The sequence below is a fragment of the Physeter macrocephalus genome, chromosome 16, assembly GCF_002837175.3.
Source record: "Physeter macrocephalus isolate SW-GA chromosome 16, ASM283717v5, whole genome shotgun sequence".
NCBI lineage: Eukaryota > Metazoa > Chordata > Mammalia > Artiodactyla > Physeteridae > Physeter > Physeter macrocephalus.
The window spans coordinates 39,750,813-39,765,046 of record NC_041229.1 but is presented as its reverse complement, the minus strand read 5'-3'; the positions used below and the strand labels follow the sequence as shown (position 1 = coordinate 39,765,046).

The 14,234-nt window shown below is 41.8% G+C and overlaps 2 long non-coding RNA genes across 2 annotated transcripts in view; both read left to right on the top strand.

The window, feature by feature from the left end:
- The first annotated feature begins 275 nt into the window (after window positions 1–275).
- On the top strand, window positions 276–8,137 carry LOC114488055 (uncharacterized). The gene is made up of 4 exons (XR_003683744.2): window positions 276–297; window positions 6,348–6,457; window positions 6,957–7,046; window positions 8,022–8,137. It is a non-coding gene; the product is annotated as an uncharacterized lncRNA (long non-coding RNA).
- Window positions 8,138–8,853: 716 nt separating this feature from the next.
- Window positions 8,854–14,234, top strand: part of LOC129391378 (uncharacterized) — a 48,504-nt gene continuing 43,123 nt past the window's right edge. The window contains exon 1 of the long non-coding RNA XR_008615383.1: window positions 8,854–9,017. This is a non-coding gene — a long non-coding RNA (uncharacterized lncRNA). The remainder of the gene's footprint in view (window positions 9,018–14,234) is intronic.

Below are 14,234 nucleotides of genomic sequence, written 5' to 3'. Positions count from 1 at the left end.
ATCAATCACAGTCTCACAGTGCTGCCTCTAGAACAGTATGGCCCATGCTAAGAACTTCATATAAATCCCAGCTGATGGGTGGTGGCTGAGTGACAGAGTACATTTCAACTATAATTGCAAAATGAAACTCTGCTCAGAACTGGCTTTGTTTCCTTTTAGGAACCTCAGCACCTGGGCCAGGGTGATGAAAGAGGGGAAGAGAAAAAAGAAGGAAGCTGAGCTTTTTAAAGAGCTGTGCATTCTGTCTGTATATACTACTTTGTATAATTACATTTCTGGAACTCCTTCCCTTTGCAGGTTTGGAACGTTTACTCATTCATTCTTTTGTTTATTCACTCACTAAACATTCATTGAGAACCATTATACCCTGGGCATAATAGAATATGATGCATAAGGTACATCCTAAATCACAGCTGGATGGAGCAATCTTGCATGAGAGCAAGATGGGTGCCATGATGAGATATGTCCAGGGGTGGAGGGAACACCTAGTCCAAACCAGGGGGTTACCAATTTTTCTCAGAGTATTGTTTGCATGGAGGGTAAGAGGGTACAGTGGGTGTGTGACAGCACGTGGTATGGCAAGAAAACGTTTAAGATAAAGGAATCCATCGGACTCTGCTGTTCTATTCTTGAACCCATGTCTTCGGTCACTTTGGGGCTGAATTACTGGTTTATCAGGGAAAGTGAATCAGTTATACATATACATATGTTCCCATATCTCTTCCCTCTTGCGTCTCCCTCCCTCCCACCCTCCCTATCCCACCCCTCTAGGTGGTCACAAAGCACCGGGCTGATCTCCCTGTGCTATGCGGCTGCTTCCCACTAGCTATCTATTTTACATCTGGTAGTGTATATATATACTATATATATATAAATCCATGCCACTCTCTCAGACGTGAAGTAATTTATTTAGACCTATTCTCAGCATAGCCTTGGAGGAAGAGGCCAAGTCAGGGTTCCTACATAAAAATCCCTGTGTTTCTTGACTGTGTCTTACTCATTTTAGACATCTGTGGATAAGGTCTGATACTCAAACACAGGGAAAGCTAGTTGAATCTGTTGGGAAGGAAGAAATTTTCCTCTGCCCTTCTAGGTTCTTCTGGCTTAAGAATTAAATTGATATGAGAGAGATTAACAGGAGAAAATGAAACAGAAGTTTAATAACATGTATATATGGGAGAGCCCCAGGAAAACTGAATATCTCACCAAAATGGCTGAAAGCCTGACCTTAAATATCATCTTCAGCTAAAGACAAAAGATGGTGTTGAGGGTAGTGGTTTGGGACTTCAAAGGGGATGAAGGTAATGCACATGAAGATGGAAAAGCAAATGTTTGGTAAATAAATGTTTGCTGGGCCACTCAGAGACAATGGGACACAGAGTGGACTCTGATTCCTAGGCCCTGCCTAGGGTTTCCCCACCACCCTAGACCGTATTCCTTGCAGATATCCCTGGTGATGCTCTATTCTGGGAACAGGCCCTCTATCTAAATTATTTTAGGCAGTTAGGGTGAAGGTCAAAGTGTCTTCCTCAGTCTCTTTGGGCCTTGATTGTTTTCAGCTGGAAATAATCCACATGACGAAAAGACATTTTGGGGTGGCAAATTTTGCTCGCCTACAAGTTTGTTTCCAATTTTGGATAATTTTGCATCTCCTAGACTGCTGCTTGGGTAGCTTGGGAAGCTCAAAGCCTCATAGTTAAAGAAACCCATTTCTGGGACTTCCCTGACGGTCCAGTGCTTAAGACCTCGCCTTCCAATGCAGGGGGTGTGGGTTTGATCCCTGATGGGGGAGCTAAGATCCCACATGCCTCGCGGCCAAAAAACCAAAAAACATAAAACAGAAGCAATATTGTAACAAAATTCAATAAAGACTTTAAAAATGGTCCACATTAAAAAACAAAACTTAAAAAAAAAAGAAACCCATTTCCCTGTTTTTTCTTTTTTAATAACAATAAGTTTAATAAAAATTTAAATTTAAAATAATAAATTATTTAAAACAAATAATTTTGGGTGTGCTCATTGTTACTGGGGTATCATTGCTTCTAGCTCTTTCAAGATACAGAGCAAGGAGATATATGTACAGTTGTCCCTTGGTATCTGCCTAGGATTGGTTCTAGGACTCCAGCAGATACCAAAATTTGAGGATGCTCATGACCCTTATATAAAAATGGCATAGTATTTGCATATAACCTACACACATCCTTCTGTATCCTTTCAATCATGTCTAGATTACTTACATAGCTAATACAATGTAAATGCTATGTAAAAAGTTGTAGCAAACTCAAATTTTTGCTTTTTGGAACTTTCTGGAGTTATTTTTTTTCCCAAATATTTTCAATCTGAGTTGAATCTGTGGGTGCAGAACCTGTGGATACAAAAGGTCAAATGTATGTATAATAAACCCATGCGTATATACACATCTGCATTTCTGTAACTATCCATGTGTATCTATATTAAGCTAAACATGAATTTATACTATGCCTCTTTTTATTTTAGAATAGTTTTAGAATTACAGAAAAATTGTATCAATAGTACAGTGAGTTCCCATATATCCCTCACCCTGTTTCCCTTATGTGAACATCTTACATTACCATGGTACCTTTGTTACAACTAAGAAATCAGTGTTGGTACATTTCTATTAACCAATCTCTGCATTTTATTCGAATTTCACTAGTTTTCTGACTAATGTCCTTTTTCTGTTCCAGGACCCCACCTAGGATCTGATATTATATTTAGCTGTCATGCCTCCTTGGGCTCCTCTTGGCTGTGACAGTTTCTTAGATTTTCCTTGTTTTTGATGACCTTGACAATTTTGAGGAGTGTTGGTCAGATATTTTGTAGAATGCCCCTCAGTTTGTTTGTCTGATATTTTTCTCATAGTTAGAATGGGTTTATGGATTTTGGGAGGTCACACAGCTGAAGTGCCCTTATCATATAATATCAGGAGTACTTGCTATCAACATGATTTATCACTGATGATGTTAAAATCAATTAAAATGTCTCCTGGCCAAAGTGGTATTTTCTAGTTTTCTCCACTCGAAAATTACTTTTCCCCCACCTTCTATACTCTATTTTTTGGAAGCACAGTCCACACTTAAAGGGGTGGGGTACTGAACGCCATTTCAAAGAGACAGGAGTATCTATATAAATTATTTGAAATTTTTCTCTAAGGAAGATTTGTCTCTTTCTCTCTATTTATTTAATCAATCATTTATTTATTATCAGCATTGACTCATAGATATTTATTTTATATTTGGGCTATAATCTAATACGATGTTATTTATTTTGTTGCTCAATTTGTTTCTGCTTTGGCCCTTGGGAGCCATTTCAGGTTGGCTCCTGTGTCCCCTTGGTTTGTTTATTTTCATGTCCTGCTTTTTGTTTTTTGAGCACTTCCTTGCTTTCTGCCACAGCAATATGCTCCAAGCTCATCTTTATTCTTCATTCTCACCCCTAGAATCAGTCATTTCTTCAAGGAGCCCTAGTTGCTTTTAGTAGAGAATGGCATTAGAAACCAAGACCTTGGCACTGGGTGTGCTCATTGCTACTGGGCTGTCACTGCTTCTAGCTCTCTCAACAGGAAATATATATGTTTAATAACCCATGCATACACACATATTTCTGTATTTATCCATCTGTATCTATGTTAAGCCGAACATGAGTTTATATTGATGTCCTTGACTCTAATCCAGTACTACATGGATTATTCTAGCCTTCCCTCTTTGCTTATCTGTGAGAATTATCCCTATGACAGTGAGAAACCTGGCTCCCACCATCCACCATTCAACTCCATTATACATGCATAACTGTTTCATAATTGTTAACTCATACCCCCGTGAGAAGCAGTTTTTAGAGTACAGTGTTTATATACAATTCCCTTTGTCCTTAGCCTTATAGTTTCTAGTCAAATCAAGGTTTCCAAAATTTCCAAAGCTATTTAGGTTAGTTTCATTTTCTTCCCCCCACTCCCTATAGGGCATCTCCCTCCTTTAAAATGATTTCTTCCCATTTGACTTGGGAGAAATATTGGATATTGGCTTGTCAATGAGCCTTTGAACCATGACTTTTCTCTCAAGTCAGTGTCATAACTATACGAGCTTTTCACCAGACATGGCAGACAGATAAGTGTTCTAGATGATTTTCACAAAATGGTAAAATCTCTTTTTTCGCATGTTTTATAATTATAAAAGTCTAAGTGCTCATTCTGGAAAATGTGGAAATTGTTATACTATAGCAAAGTGTAAAGAGTAAAGAATCTCTCAACTCACCATGAAGAGCTATTTTCTTCATAATTCCAGTAACAGATGTACCATGTTTTATAAACACTGTAAACATCCAGAATATGAGTTTGGAAAAAGCAATGTCAGTCAACTCTGATCTGGAAAACATGTGGTTTCTCTTGAGAAAGTAAGGAACTTAAAAAGATGAGATATGCTTGAAGACACAGAGATTGAAGTGGAAATTACCACCTCCCCTGCTTCTGCCTTACATCTGGGTAGTTGTGCGCTGAAAAAAATTCCCTCCGCTTAAACCCCTTCTTTCAGAACTGAGAGCCCCGTCCATCCCTCCTTTCTCCAGGCACTTTGCTTTGCACATTGTAGGAACTCAGGAAATAATTGTCATGTAGCTGAAGTAGACCTAAGTCAGCCTCAAAAATCAAGTTTCTATTTAATTTCAGATTTATTTAAATTTATTTTTCATTTGGCAATAAACACTTTTTTAGTGGATTAATCATGACTTTTTTTTTTTTTTTTGCGGTACACGGGCCTCTCACCGCTGTGGCCTCTCCCGTTGCGGAGCACAGGCTCCAGATGCACAGGCCCAGTGGCCATGGCTCACGGGCCCAGCCGCTCGGCGGCATGTTGGATCCTCCCGGACCGGGGCACGAACCCGCGTCCCCTGCATCGGCAGGCGGACTCTCAACCACTGCGCCACCAGGGAAGCCAAATCATGACTCATTTTATAGCTAGCCCTACGTTTAAAATGTTGGTGATGCTCTTTCCGCCCTCCAAAGCCCTTGATGGAGCACATTAGCCGAACTCTGTTGCCTTTATGAGCTGGAGTCCACTTTATCAGCCACAGAATGTTTGTAGTTTGGTGTCTTTAACTCCAAGTTCCTTTTACTCACCAAAGGAAGAACCACAAGAGGGACTTTTGCCAGAGGCAGAAAACCTTTCTCCTCCCTTGCTTCAAATCTATCACTTTACACAGAGGGTGTTTTAATGGGGAAAAGCTAATAAAACTTTTTGCTTTGGATTTTTTCCCTCCCAGGGAAACAGTATTTGGGCCATATAGAGCCATTCAATCTGATGGACCAACTGTTTTAAAGACTTCCCTTTCATAAGCCCAGTTTTCTTACAAGGATGACAACCTCAGCATTGTCAGGGCTGAGGGCACAGTCTCGGGGGCCAGTTCAGTTCTGGGCTCATTGCAGGGTTCTGGGTACCTCTGTTTCTGGGGGTTGTGTATCTGCTTTGTGTCAGTGGGAGGGCTAAAGGGAAGCTGAAGGAACAGCCTGGGGTAGCAGGGCAGCCGGGCATTTGTGACATCAGCAGGGCCACCTTCATTTGAGTAGGATAAACGTTTCTGTACAAGGCAATGGTCCAGTTTGAGCGGGGGTCTGAGATCCAGCCTGTGCCCGGCTCGCCTGCGCCCTGGTGTGGGACTGTGTATGGGTGTCTGAGGGCTGCTGTAACAAACTATGACTAACTGGGTGTCTTAAAACAACAGAAACTTGGGAATTCCCTGGTGGTCCATTGGTTAGGACTCTGTGCTTTCACTGCCGAGGGCACGGGTTCAATCCCTGGTCGTGGAAGTAAGATCCTGCAAGCTGCATGGCATGGCCAAAACAAACAAACAGACAAACAAACAACCCCAGAAATGTATCCACTCATAGTTCTGGAGGCTAGAAGTCTGAAATTGAGATGTGGCTGGTCCTGGAGTCTCAGAGGAAGAATCTGCACCATGTCTCTCTCTTAGCTTCTGATGGTTGCCAGCAATCTTTGGCATCACTTGGTTTGTGGCAGCATAACCTCAATTTCTGCCTACATCTTCATGTGGCCTTCTCTGTGTGTGTTTCTTCTCTTCTTACAAGGACACTGGTCGTATTAGATTTAGAGTCCACCCTAATCTAGTATGACCTCATTTTAATCAATCACATCAACAAATACCCTATTTCCAAATAAGGTCACTTCTGAGGTTCCTGTTAAATATGAATTCTGGGGGGAACATTATTCCACCCCAAATGGGCATCAACCTGGAGGAGAAGGCACCTTTTAAAAATTTGCCATTGGCTCTGTTTACTTACCAAGGTATAATATTTGCTTTTTTTTCTTATTTGTACAAAGTTGGATATCATCTGTGAAAGCAGTCAGTTATGCAAGATCCATTAGTTTGCAAGCTTCCTGAAGCAGAAACCCTATCTGATGCCTCTTTGGGAACTGCCATGGCTTGTATGGTAGGTTAAGTTCTTAAAAGTGTTTGTTTCAAGAAAGACAAATACCATATAATATCACTTGTTTGTGGAATCTTAAAAAATGATACAAATGGACTTATTTACAAAAGAGAAACAGACTCACAGACAGAGAAAACAATCTTATGGTTATCAAAGGGGAGGGATAAATTAGGAGTTTGGGATTAACAGATATACAATACTATCTATAAAATAGATAAACAACAAAGACCTACTGTATAGCACAGGAAACTATATTCAATATCTTATAATAACCTATAATGGAAAAGAATCTGAAAAAGAATAGATATATGTATATGTATAACTGAATCACTTTGCTGTATACCTGAAACTAACACAACATTGTAAATCAACTATACTTCAATAGAAATTTTAAAAAATAAAAAATAAAAATAAACGTCTGCTGCAATGACAGTAAGGAAGCCTGAAAAGAAAACTTCTGATTCCAGCAATTGTAGCAAAACTTTTTTTCTTTTCAATACAGGTGAGTCGTCCTTAATCTGTTTCATCCCATGTTTTTTCTGCTTCTCTGGTGGTTTGGAAAAGTCTCTTGGATTCTCATGGGCTAAGTGAGGTAGGTTCTACCTCATCACTAAGTGATGCATTCCTTTTCAAAGTGGGCTCCATGGAATATTAGCCCCGTTAAAAATTGTTCCAGGAGAAAAGGGTTTTGTTGTCAAATAAGACTTCTGGGAAACTGTGCATTTGCTATTCTCTTCCTGGAAATTAGCTATACTCACTGGCTTTGTAGAGGTTCTGACAAGTCCTGCAGTAGAGAAACCGATTACACTTTGTTTAATACAGTGTATCTCAAATTAACTTGACCACAGAGTCTCCCCCACCCCTTTTTTGGGGTGTAATAACACCTATTACAATCCACAGAACTAGTCCAGTGGTTTGAGTACCACTGGAGAGAGTGGTCAAGAATATAAATGTTGCAATCAGGCTCAAGTTCAAAACTTAGATTTGCGGACTTCGGGCAAGTAACTGAACCTCTCTGAGCCTGAGTTCCTCATCTGTAAGATGGCATTATAACGCTTCTTGCTTCGTAGGATTAACTGAAATAATGTAGATAAAGTGCTTAGCACCAGGCCTGGGATATAGTAACAACTGAATACAGTTAAGTATCTATTATTATATTATTATTAAAATTTTTAAATTATTTACAGCCCTATGACTTCTTATATTATTCTTAGAGATCATTTGGGGGAAATGACAATCTTGATTCTAGAAAAGAAGATCAAAACTGTTGACTTTTGTAAAAATCAGGGGCTTTTCCTCAGCTTCTCAGAACTCTGGGGATTGATATTCACCAAATCCAGTCCTTCTGAAGCTGGGGAACTCTGCCAATCAGCTGTGACTTCTTAGGCTGGTCATAAGCCAGTTATGGTCACCTGAAAGAAAATTAAGCCCCAAGTGGCAAATGAAGTTCGACATTTCAAAAGGCATTTCCTGGTTACTGGATTACCTCTGGGAGTGTGAGGCTGGGGCAGGAGGGAGATGTGAGAAACAGGTCAGGGGAAATGACTTGAACATTCCTGGGTTCTAGAAGCACCAACCTGTCCTTTTCGGACGCATGTACCACAGAAGGTATCACAGAGTCCACTGACGACTTGGCTGAGGCAAAGGACAGCTTCTACCACGCCGATCCCCAGCAGGATGGAGAACAAGACCACGTTCCAGAGGACGATGTGCTCAGGCTCTTGGCAGTTAGCCCAGGTGGGTTGGTTGAGTAAGTAGCTGTTCCTGCCAGGGCAGGGGAGACAATTAGCCTGGCTTTGAGAGACAGGAAAGAGAGAGAGCTGCCATTTACAAGCATGTGAGAGGCACTAGTCTATTACATTGTAAGATGGCATTATAACGCTTCTTGCTTCGTAGGATTAACTGAAATAATGTAGATAAAGTGCTTAGCACCAGGCCTGGGATATAGTAACATCTGAATACAGTTAAGTATCTATTATTATATTATTATTAAAAATTTTTTATTATTTACAGCCCTATGACTTCTTATATTATTCTTAGAGATCATTTGGGGAAAATGACAATCTTGATTCTAGAAAAGAAGATCAAAACTGTTGACTTTTGTAAAAATCAGGGGCTTTTCCTCAGCTTCTCAGAACTCTGGGGATTGATATTCACCAAATCCAGTCCTTCTGAAGCTGGGGAACTCTGCCAATCAGCTGTGACTTCTTAGGCTGGTCATAAGCCAGTTATGGTCACCTGAAAGAAAATTAAGCCCCAAGTGGCAAATGAAGTTCGACATTTCAAAAGGCATTTCCTGGTTACTGGATTACCTCTGGGAGTGTGAGGCTGGGGCAGGAGGGAGATGTGAGAAACAGGTCAGGGGAAATGACTTGAACATTCCTGGGTTCTAGAAGCACCAACCTGTCCTTTTCGGACGCATGTACCACAGAAGGTATCACAGAGTCCACTGACGACTTGGCTGAGGCAAAGGACAGCTTCTACCACGCCGATCCCCAGCAGGATGGAGAACAAGACCACGTTCCAGAGGACGATGTGCTCAGGCTCTTGGCAGTTAGCCCAGGTGGGTTGGTTGAGTAAGTAGCTGTTCCTGGCAGGGCAGGGGAGACAATTAGCCTGGCTTTCAGAGACAGGAAAGGGAAAGAGCTGCCATTTACAAGCATGTGAGAGGCACTAGTCTATTACATCGCTCTCATCTTCATGAGGATAGTACCTTCATGACTGCCCATTGGTCGAGGGTCGAACACACCATCTTTCCCTGTAACAGCACAGCATCTGAGCAAGGCATTGTGGGTACAGACATAGCCACACAAGGGAGCACAGGAAGAAGTGGGAAATTGTGTGGTGCAAGATTTGAGCTGCTCTAAAGATCTCAGGTGCGGTAAGGATTGGTTAAGAGCTCGGGCTCTGAAGTCCCACAGACCCAGATCCTAACTCCAGCTTCTTCACGAGGAAGTTCTTGATTAGCTTTGTCAGGGAGGGATAAAATGTCCCCCTCTACATGCCTTGAGTTCTTGTGGCTGGACTAATAATAAAATTGACACAACACAGATTAACAGGAGAAAGAGAAACAAAATTTAATGCATGCCCCTGGGGGTCTCGTAGAAAGGAGACCTAAAGTAGTGGCCAAAGGAGGCAGCTTTTTTTTTTGCCCACACCCCGCGCAGCTTGTGGGATTTTAGTTCCCCAGCCAGGGATTGAACCCGGGCGCTCAGCAGTGAGAGCGCAGAGTCCTAACCACTGGACCACCAGGGAATTCCCCAAAGGAGGCAGCTTTTACACTCTTCAGACAAAGAAACAATAAATTTGTGAGGAATCGACAGGACAAAGAAACTTAGGTTTGGGTGCTTAATTAGTAAAGAATCTAAACAGTTCGAGCTTGGTAGTAAATTAAGGAAGTAACAAGGCCTGTTCATATAGACTCCTTGGCCCTGAACTCTCTATCTCTGGCAATAAGGGCGTCCTTCTAGCCCTCGATGTAGGGAGTGCACCTTTCACATGAGAGATTTATTTCCTGCTTTCAGGGAGACAAGAGAGGAGGGTCAGAATGGGCTTCTTGCATCATCTCTTTCTTAAGTAACTTTCACTCAAAATAATCAATATACCATTGATTGATATATGTGTCAATATGCAGCCTTCCCTGGCCCCAATAGTTTCCTAAGTGTTTCTGTATATCAGCTTCCTTATATGTAAAATGGGGCTAAAAAATAACATCAATACCATTGAGTGGGTTGGGAGGATTAGTTATTAGCACAGTGTCTGCCATGCAGTAGGCAATATATTTATAATTATTATCATAAAACGGGGAGGTCTAAAGGTTTAGAGTAGCTGGATGGGGTTGCGTGGGGGAAGGATGGAGTCACCTGGCCTTGAAGGAGGCAGCAGCCAAGGGGAGGGCAGTGCATTATAAGAGGAAACAGCAGGCAAGCAAAAACTCTAAGGAATATTTGGAATCAGAGGGTTCTAGCTGGACAAAGAGAAAATGGAATAGGTTTTCAGGCCCTGTTTCATAGAGTTATATATTATTTGGTATCTCTGCCTTTAATCTCTGCCTTCACCCATATCCATACTCGTCTATTGAGTTCTCAATGAGATTGCAAGTTCCTTAAATGTAAAGATTTCTTGGCCTTAATGAGTACTTTTACATTTTACAAAGCCCCTCCGGCTCATCTACAGCGAAAGGACTGAAGGGGAAAATGGAGCTGGGATGCTTGCTGGAGGGCTGGTGTAGACACGGAAGCAAAGGGTGTTGCAGATTTGGAACGGGGTGATGACAGACTAGGCGATGAACAGCGGCCAGATTCAAGGTGCACTGGTGAGGCAGAGCTCACAGGATTTGGTGGTGGATTGAACTTGGGGTGCAGAAGGGAGAACAATCAATGACTCACAGGTTTTGGGTGCCATCTAATGGGCTGGAGATGACAGAGAGGAAATTGGCAAGGGAACATCAAGGGTTTGGACATATAAATACTGAAATGATCTGAAATTCGCAAGAGGAAATTTCAAAGAGGTAATTTGGTATCTAAGTCAGGAATTCAGAAGAAAGATCTGGGCTGGAGATAGACATTTGGGGATTATTTATATGGGTAGATGGAGGGTTCTGAAAGCCATGGGGATGGATGAGCTCTACCAGGGAGAGAACATGAAATGAGAAGAGAAGCAGTGTCTCTCTCAATCATTGGTGCTGGGTTTCTTTCCTTATTCCTTTAGGAAAATCAGTGGGCATCACAGGGCCTGCCATTTAAGGATATCTGTGCAACCCTGCAGTGTAAACCCTGACAGCTGGGTTTTCTTTTTGTAATGCAAATGCCTGACTTAAGCTTTGATTGTGAGCCATCCCCTTCAAAGAGGGCTATCTCAGATAAACACAGTGCCAGCTTCACACCTAGGTAAAAGCCTGACTGAGGCTCCTTTGTTTTAGCGATCTTGGTTGATTTCAATAACCGACCTTCTGGGCCACTTATTTTTTCTATTCCTGTGCTTTAAATTCCTGCTTTTATGTTGTAAGTTCATCAGTAAAGAGTGAGCCTGCGAAAGCCTAGACCCCCAGCCTCAAACTCAATAAAAGCAGAACCCCAGGCCCACGCACTTGCGCTCCCTCCCCCCCCACCTCCCCTACCCCCGACCTTGCTGTGTGACCCCAGGTGTGCTGTGTAATTTCCAGGTCCTGTATGTAAGAAATCTTTATTTTTTCAAAGTTTCTTGATGGTTATTGCTAAAGGGCGTCTTGCAATCATAATAAGAACCACAAGGACTGGTCCAACCACAACACTGCTTATTGATAGGCTGAGATCATCACAAAACAAACCCCAAATTTGACTATTGTCTCCCCAGTTAGACTGTGAACAGGCAAGTTGTAAATAGGCAAGTGGTCTTATCCCTCTTTTGGAATCCCTTCTCTTTTTATTTATTTTTTTTTGCGGTACGCGGGCCTCTCACTGCTGTGGCCTCTCCCACTGCGGAGCACAGGCTCTGGACGCGCAGGCTCAGCGGCCATGGCTCACGAGCCCATCCGCTCCGTGGCATGTGGGATCTTCCCGGACCGGGGCACGAACTCGTGTCCCCTGCATCGGCAGACGGACTCCCAACCACTGCGCCGCCAGAGAAGCCCTGGAATCCCTTCTCTTATCACAGTGCCTAGTCAGTACTAAGCAAGCCCTCAGCACATACTCATCTGTGTTTAATAATGGGAGCAAATGAAGTCAAGGTATTGTACTGAATACCTTGGGTGAACTGCTTAATTCATGGGCACACCTTGCCTTGGCCAATCACCTCTAGAGACTGGTAACTTGGGAATAAAAGTGCCAATCTGGTACAGAGAGAGGAGAAAGACACCAAGTATGAATAGAGGTACCTGGCCCCACTACTGCATAGTCAATTCTCAGAGCACAAACTCTTTGTGGTCATCACGGTATCATCTTTAGATGTTAGACAAGGACCCAAGGCCATAAATGCTACTCACTCCAGGGAGTAATTCCTGAACGGGTAGGTGTAGTTTCCACTGCCTGTGTCACAGAGGGGGCCACTGAGCAAACCCAGTGAAGAAATGACCACACAATACACGGCGCCCACAGTGCCCTGTATGGCCAGGAGCACAGGGAACAGCATCTGCAATGGAACAGAATCAGAAATTCAGTGCAGCAATGCAGAGGGAGGTGGTGGTCCTTTTGAAAGATCCATCCTGAGTTTCCTGGCAAATTGAAGAGGGGAATCGATCTGGTGGGCATCCTTGTTTTGCTTCACAAATGCACACAAAAAATGGGGGCACTAGAGCTGAGAAGACCTCTGTCCATTCATCTGCTCCATTTGCAATTCTTTTTTTTTAAACATCTTTATTGGAGTATAATTGCTTTACAATGTTGTGTTAGTTTCTGCTGTATAACAAAGTGAATCAGCTATACATATACATATATCCCCATATCCCCTTCCTCTTGAGTTTCCCTCCCACCCTCCTTATCCCACCCCTCTAGGTCGTCACAAAGCACGGAGCTGATCTCCCTGCACTATGCGGCTGCTTCCCACTAGCTATCTATTTCACATTTGGTAGTGCATATATATATGTCAATGTCACTCTCTCACTTTGCCCCAGCTTATCCATGCCCCTCAAGGGAAGTCCATTCTCTAGTCTGCGTCTTTATTCCTATCCTGCCCCTAGGTTCGTCAGAACCCTTTTTTTTTTTTTTTTTCACTCTGTATGACAGACTCTAGGTCCATCCACCTTACTACAAACAACTCAATTTCATTTCTTTCTATGGCTCAGTAATATTCCATTGTATATATGTGTCACATGTTCTTCATCCATTCATCTGTCGATGGACACTTAGGTGCTTCCATGTCCTGGCTATTGTAAATAGAGCTGCAATGAACATTGTGGTACATGACTCTTTTTGAATTATGGTTTTCTCAGGGTATATGCCCAGTAGTGGGATTACAGGGTCATATGGCAATTCTATTTTTAGTTTTTTAAGGGACTTCCATACTGTTTTTCATAGTGACTGTATCAATTTACATTCCCACCAACAGTGCAAGAGGGTTCCCTTTTCTCCACACCCTCTCCAGCATTTATTGTTTGTAGATTTTTTGATGATGGCCATTCTGAATGGTGTAAGCTGATATCTCATTGTAGTTTTAATTTGCATTTCTCTAATGATTAGTGATGTTGAGCATCCTGTCATGTGTTTGTTGGCAATCTGTATGTCTTCTTTGGAGAAATGTCTATTTAGGTCTTCTGCCCATTTTTGGATTGAGTTGTTTGTTTTTTTGATATTGAGCTGCATGAGCTGCTTGTATATTTTGGAGATTAATCCTCTGTCAGTTGCTTCATTTGCAAATATTTTCTCCCATTCTGAGGGTTGTCTTTTCGTCTTGTTTATGGTTTCCTTTGCTGTGCAAAATCTTTTAAGTTTCACTAGGTCCCATTTGTTTGTTTTTGATTTTATTTCCATTTCTCTAGGAGGTGGGTCAAAAAGGATCTTGCTGTGATTTATGTCATAGAGTGTTCTGTCTTGTTTTCCTCTAAGAGTTTTTTTTTTTATTCAAACAGAAAGTCACAAAAATTATAATCATCCTCATCAGTTCACTCAGTCCCATGTAATTAATTTTTTTTATCTTGATCTTTTGTTAGCACTTTTATGAATTCATCAGTTTTCCATTAGAGTTCTGAAAATGCTTATTCATTCAGTTCAGCAGTATAGTCAGTTACCAGAAACCTGTACTTGTCAGAGTCTTTTCCATGAATTCCTTGAAGATGAAACCCTTTTATAGGAACATTTTTGCAAAA